This window comes from Phoca vitulina, unplaced genomic scaffold (genome assembly GCF_004348235.1).
Source record: "Phoca vitulina isolate PV1807 unplaced genomic scaffold, GSC_HSeal_1.0 scaffold11, whole genome shotgun sequence".
Classification (NCBI taxonomy): Eukaryota; Metazoa; Chordata; class Mammalia; order Carnivora; family Phocidae; genus Phoca; species Phoca vitulina.
In genome coordinates this window covers 29,367,658-29,374,328 of record NW_022589714.1, presented here as the reverse complement: position 1 = coordinate 29,374,328, position 6,671 = coordinate 29,367,658, and the positions used below count along the sequence as shown (strand labels likewise).

Genomic DNA, 6,671 nt, shown 5'->3' with positions numbered 1-6,671 from the left:
GGGAAAATAGAAGGATCTAAATGGAAGCTAAATTTGAATATTTTACTTGAAGTGGTAAAATATTGATAAAAGTAACTACTACAAGACATATGCATATTCCAAGACCCAGAGCAAACACTAAAAAAGCAATATAAACAGGCATACTCAAAAACCCTATAAATAAATCAAGATGGAATTTTTAAAAATATTTGTTATCCACAGGAAGGCAAAAGAAAATAAAAATAGGAAATGAGAAATGGAATAAACAGCAAACAAATAATAAACGACAAGCTTACATATAATAATGGCCATATTATATGCACTAACATATGAATAATTACCATAAATGTAAATGATCTAAATGTATCAAAAAGCAGAGATTAGAAGGATGGAGAAAAAGAAACACAATCCAACTATATATTGTTTAAAAAAAAACACATCAAATTGAATAACATAGTTAGGTTGAAAGTAAAAGGATGAAAAGAGATATACCACACAAACATTGATTTTAAAAAAGGAGTGGGTATATTTATATCAGATAAAGTAGACTTCAGAGAAAGAAAATTATTAGAGACAAAGAAAGACACTGCATGATGTGAAAGACAAATCCACCAAGAAGACAGAATAATCCTAAACTAGTACCAAAAAGCAGAGCCTCAAAAGACATTAAGCAAATACCAATAAGAGTTGAAAGAAAAACAAACAAATCTGTAATGGTAGTTGAGGACATAAACATCTCCCTCTCAGTCTGATATGACTGCTAGACAGAAAATCAACAAGTGTTTACAAGAGCTAGATAACATCATTAACCAACAGAATCTAATAGACCATGTTTGAACACTCCACTTTAAAACATCAGAATATACTACATTCATTTTTCAAGTGCCTATGGAATATTTACCCAGATATATCATATCCTGGGCCATCACACAAACCTCAACAAACTTAGAAAAATTTAAATAATAAATTGTATGCTTTTAAGAAATTAGAAATTAATAACAAAGATAGCAAGAAAATATCTTACACACTAGGAAATTTAACAACACACTTCTAAAAATTCACGAGCCAAAGAAGTCTTAAAGTAGTTACATAATATATAGAACTGAATGAAAATGAAAATATAACATATAAAAATAAGAGGGATATAGTTAAAGTGTTGTCGAGAGGTAAGTTTGTAACAATAAATGCTTACATCAAAAAAGAGGAGATATCTCAAATTAAAAATCCTACCTCAAGAAACTGGAAATAGAAGAGCAAGATAAATTCAAAGCAAAGAGAATAAAATAAAGATGAAAGCAGAAATCAATAAAATGTAAACAGAAAAACAACAGAGAAAATCAATGAGACAAAAATATGATTCTTTGAAAAATCAGTACAATTGATAAGCCTCTAGCTAGTGTGACAGAAATGAAGAGAGAAGATGCAAATTACCAATACCAGGCATGAAATGGAAAATATCACCAAAGATCTGACAGCCTTGAAAAGGATAATAAGGAAATGGAATGAACACCTTTTTACTTATAAATTTGACAACTTAAAAGAGAGAGACCAGGGCGCCTGGCTGGCTCATTTGGTTAAGTGACTGCCTTCGGCTCAGGTCATGATCCTGGAGTCCCGAGATCAAGTCCTGCATTGGGCTCCCTGCTCAGCAGAGAGTCTGTTTCTCCCTTTGACCCTCCCCCTTCTCGTGTGCTCTCTCTCTCTCTTCCATTCTCTCTCTCTCAAATAAATAAATAAAATCTTAAAAAAAAGAAGAGACCAATTCCTCAAAAACCATAAACTAAATTTACCTAATATGAAACTGTAATTTGAATAGTCCTATAATCATTAAAGAAATTGAACTTTTAATTAAAAATCTTCTGAAAAAGAAATCTCTAGGCCCAGCTGGTTTCACTGGAGAATTCTATCAAATTACTTATGGAGGAATTCATGACTTTATACAACCTCTTCTAGACAATGAAAGGGGAAGAAATACTTCCAAACTCATTTTATGAGGGCAGTACTACCCTGATACTGACTAGTACAAAGATAATTCAAAAAAAAAAAAGAAAGAAAGAAAGAAACTGCAGGTCAATATCTGCCATGAACTTAAAAACAAACATTATTGACAAAATATTAGTACACTGAATCCAACAATGTATTAAAAAGAACTAGATAGCATGACCAAATGAGTTTTATTCCAGGTATGCAAGCCTGGTTCAACATTTGAAATTCAATCAGAACAATCCACCATATCAACAGGCTAGAAGACAAATCATATGATCATATCAACTGCCACAGAAAAAGTATTTGATAAAATCCAACACCAATTCACAGTAGAAACTCTCAGCAAGGTAAGAATAGAAGGAATTATCTCAACCTGATTTAGAAAAATACAATAACTATACAGCTAACATCATACTTAATAGTGAACACTTCCCCTTAAGAATTCAAACCATGCAAAAATACTCATTCTCATCACTCATTCAATATAGTACTGAAAGTTCTAGCCAGTGCAATAAGGAAAGAAAAAGAAACAAAGGGCATATAGATCAAACAAAAAAATAAAGTAAAAATTCCTTTATTTGCAGATGGCATGATTATCTTTGTAGAAAACCCAAGACATCTATAAAAAAGTTCCTAGAATTAATATGTGAGTTTGGCAAGATTGCAGAATACAAGATCAACACACAAAAATCAATCTCATTACTATATAACAATGAGCCCGAGGACACCAAAATTAAACACACAATACCATTAACAATCAGTGCAAATAAAATAAAATAAAACATTGTTTAGGATCTATACACAGAAACTTACTACAAAAAGCCATTGAAAGAAATCAAAGAAGACTTAAACAGAGACAATCCAATTAGAAAAGAAGCAAGAGAGATGAACAACATTTCACCTAAGAGGATATACAGATTTGTATAAACAAATGAAAAGTTATTCCACATCATTAGGTGTTAGGGAAATGCAAATTTAAACTACAATGAAAGTTCTTGCTTTGGCAGCATATATAGTAAAATTGGAATGATACAGAGGAGATTAGCATGGCTTCTGCACAAGGAAGATACACAAATTTGTGAAATGTTCTATATTTTGCTTTATTTTTCTAATGCTTACAGACGGAAAAATTGAGGATCCAATAAGCAAAGTAACTTACCCAATTGAGGGCCATTCCAGCTTCAAGCCCTTAATTCCTCACAAACAAACAAGCAAAAAACCAAAACCCAAACTGAACCACAACAAAAAAATAATGAGATATAACTAAGCACCTATCAGAATAGCTATACTTAAAAATAGTGATAACGCTAAACACTGGTGAGGATGTCATGAAACTGGATCATTCATACGTTGCTGGTAGGAATTATAATGGTACAGTCACTTTGGAAACATTTTTGCAGTTCCTTTAAAAACTAAGATGAAACTAACATATAGCCCTGCAATTGCACTCTATGGGCATTTATTCCAGAGAAATGAAAAGTTATACTCACACAATAATTTGTACATGGATTTTCACTTAGCACTTTAATTGTAATAGCAAAAATCTAGATCAGCACAGATGTTCTTCAACTGGGGAAGCTTTAACAAACTGTGGTCCATCTATATCATGAAATACTACTCCACAATAGAAATTAACAAACTTAATACATGCAAAAACTTGGACAAATCAGCAGGAAATTACGCTGAGTGGAAAAGCAATCCCAAATGGATACATAGCATATAATTTTTATTTATATAGCATTTTTGAAATGACATAATATGAGAAATAGAGGAAAGATTAGTGATTCTCAGAGGTACCAACTAGGATTGGTGGTGGCTGGGGAAGGCAGAGGTGTGGGAGGGAAATGAGTGTGGTTCTAACTGGACAACCCAAGGGATCTTAAAGGTGTTCAGTATCTTGCTATGGTGGTGGATACATGAACCTGCACAGGTGATAAAATTGAATAGACCTAAATCCACATACATGTACACACACATATGAGTGCAAGTAAAACTGGAGAAATCTGAATAATACTGGTGAATTGTATCAATGTCAGTATCTTGATTATGATACTATACCACAGTTTCTGCAATATGTTACCATTGAGGGAAAACATTGTGAAGTGTACATGAGATCCCTCTTATAAGATTATTTCTTACAACTGTATGTGATTCTAAAATTACATCAAAATTTAAAACAGGTTTTTTTTTAAAAAAAACATTGTATGCTGAAATTAAAACCATAGTGAAAATATGATAACAAGAAATGACTGAAGTACAAGGAAACATCTATTGCTTAAGAAGTGAAAATCTGCATTATATTTTTTTTATTTTAAAATCTCTCCTTTGTGTTTGTGTGATGACATTGTAATAGATAAAATTTGGAGGCAGCTGAAAAGAAGAGAAATCCCACCCAAAAGAATAGCCATTACATTTCCATATATTGATTTAAGTAAAGTAAGTAGTATAGGGACATCTGGCTGGCTCAGTCGGTTAAGCGTCTGCCTTTGCTCAGGTCATGATCCCAGCGTCCTGGGGTCAAGTCCTGCATCCGGCTCCCTGCTCCGCGGGAAGCCTGCCTCTCCCTCTGCCCCTCCCCCTGCTTGTGTTCCCTTCTCACTGTGTCTCTCTCTGACAAATAAATAAATAAATAATAAATAAATCTTTAAAAAAATTTTTAAAGTAAAATAAGTAGTATATAAAATATAGTCACTACTTAATGATACAGTAAAATATATATCAATCAAGAGACAGAAAATGTCCAATAACTTTCAGCTCAACATTATTTTCACAGTGAATCTCCTTCATACTCAGCAGTTCCCAATTTTTTTACACATTACAAAACACTAAGAACATTATATTTATGTGCCACATGAGACCATACAGTTACTCATAGCCTTAGAGAACCAGTCCTTGTTCTCAGGAGACGCTGATTCCCAGCCTATCACCTTAAGACTGAAAAGATCAATATCTTCATAGAACTGTGATTTTGCACTTTGGGAACTTCTGATATAGGCTGAAATTAAAAATCTCTGTTTTCTTCTTGGATGAGGGGCTCTGAGGGATCTGTGCTCTACCTACAAGCCCAGCTTCACCTTCTTCCACTTCATGCCTCAAACTGGGAGCTCTAATAATAAGAATTCTCTGTTCTAGTTCTCTGAACACACCAGGCCTATTGAGTCTTCTCTGTTTCTACACTCACTAATTCCTCTGCCTGGAAGTATCCTTATGCCTGATCCATCTGCCACAAACCTTTCATCCTTCTGTTACTGGGGTGATTAAAAGCTTTAAAGAGTAAAGCTCTTCTTAAAATTTGTGCTTAAATGCAATTTCATTTGTCAGGTCAAAGTGTTGTATACAAACCTCAAAATTAACAATTATTTTGCTATATACATTCATTTACTTGACAATATCCTGACTGGACTATACCACTCTTGAAGGCAAGAAATGCAGTTTTTATCTTTTTAAATTTCATTTAATTAATTTTGGGGGGAGGGCTAGTGAGGTACAAAAGACTAGGTGGTCAATACATATTTGTTGAATAAATTCATAACAAATATTTAAATAATATACATAAAGTGGTATCTACTCTGGCAGAATAACCTCTTTATTGCATCTTTGTCTAATACATAGTCCTTCTCATTACTGAATGAGAGTCATGAATTATCTCTCCAGAAAAAACACCTTTGCATAAAATTTGCACACAATTGTCATATTCACAGATTTCCCTGTAGATGACCTAAAGTTCACTCACCATCCAGGACAGTGGATTATACCAAAAAATCTTCTGAAATGAAAAATTATTTTTCTCCTATTGGGCAAACTACTAGTATGACTTGATACTTACAGATATTCTTACTATGCACTTAGACTAGATAGACTGTACTTAAAAAATTTTCAGAAATTGATGAGTTTATTTTATGCTTAATGTATGAAGATAAATGGTACCAAAATTATGTATTATGTGTCAAGGAAAAAGGAGTCAATTAGTACCCAATAAATTAGATATTTCACACTCTGGAATAACCCAGTATGTTATATTTTTAAATGTCTGAACCATCAAAACATGTTGTCAAGGTATTTCTTACCTCTTAAACTGATTTCACTCACTCTTGATGCTCAGAATATTTTGTTTTCAATGTGCTGAAAAGTGTATTCTATATTTATTATTTATTTTGAACATGTTCATGTTTATGTCATGAGCAGAATATAAAAAAAATTTTAGGAATTACTAAAGGCATTGCAAAAGTGATTTGAACACCATTCAAATTTATTTCTACTTTTGTTAGTATCAAAGGCCCAATTGTAAATTGCTCTGATTTATTAGATTTTCAGTATATTTTTATTCCTTAGATTTTATTTTACTTTTTAAAATATCTTCACATTTAAAACTATAAGAATACAAAGATCCAAATTATCTTCTCCAACACAGGATTAATCTTAACCTTTTAGCAGTTCAATTTTTGTATTAAGGCCATAATTCTTTTGGCATATCAATTAAATATACTGCATAATACTTTATTTTCTATTATGATGAAGCCCAAAATAAATTTCTGAGTTTTTTGTTGTTTATTTTTTATTTTAATTTTTAATTTTTTTTTTCAGTTTAGGAACTCAGTACCAAAAGAGGGCCCTGATTTGAAAAGAAATATCCACAAACAAACAAACAAATCCACAAAAAATGAACAGCAAGAAACTACACTCACAGTAGGAAATGGTAAAATAGC

General features: G+C 32.2%; 1 non-coding gene across 1 annotated transcript; it reads left to right on the top strand.

Annotated features, from left to right (window-relative positions):
- The first annotated feature begins 2,960 nt into the window (after window positions 1-2,960).
- On the top strand, window positions 2,961-3,063 carry LOC116635955. Its single transcript, XR_004300252.1, has one exon. It is a non-coding gene; the product is annotated as a U6 spliceosomal RNA (small nuclear RNA).
- The last annotated feature ends 3,608 nt before the right edge of the window (window positions 3,064-6,671 follow it).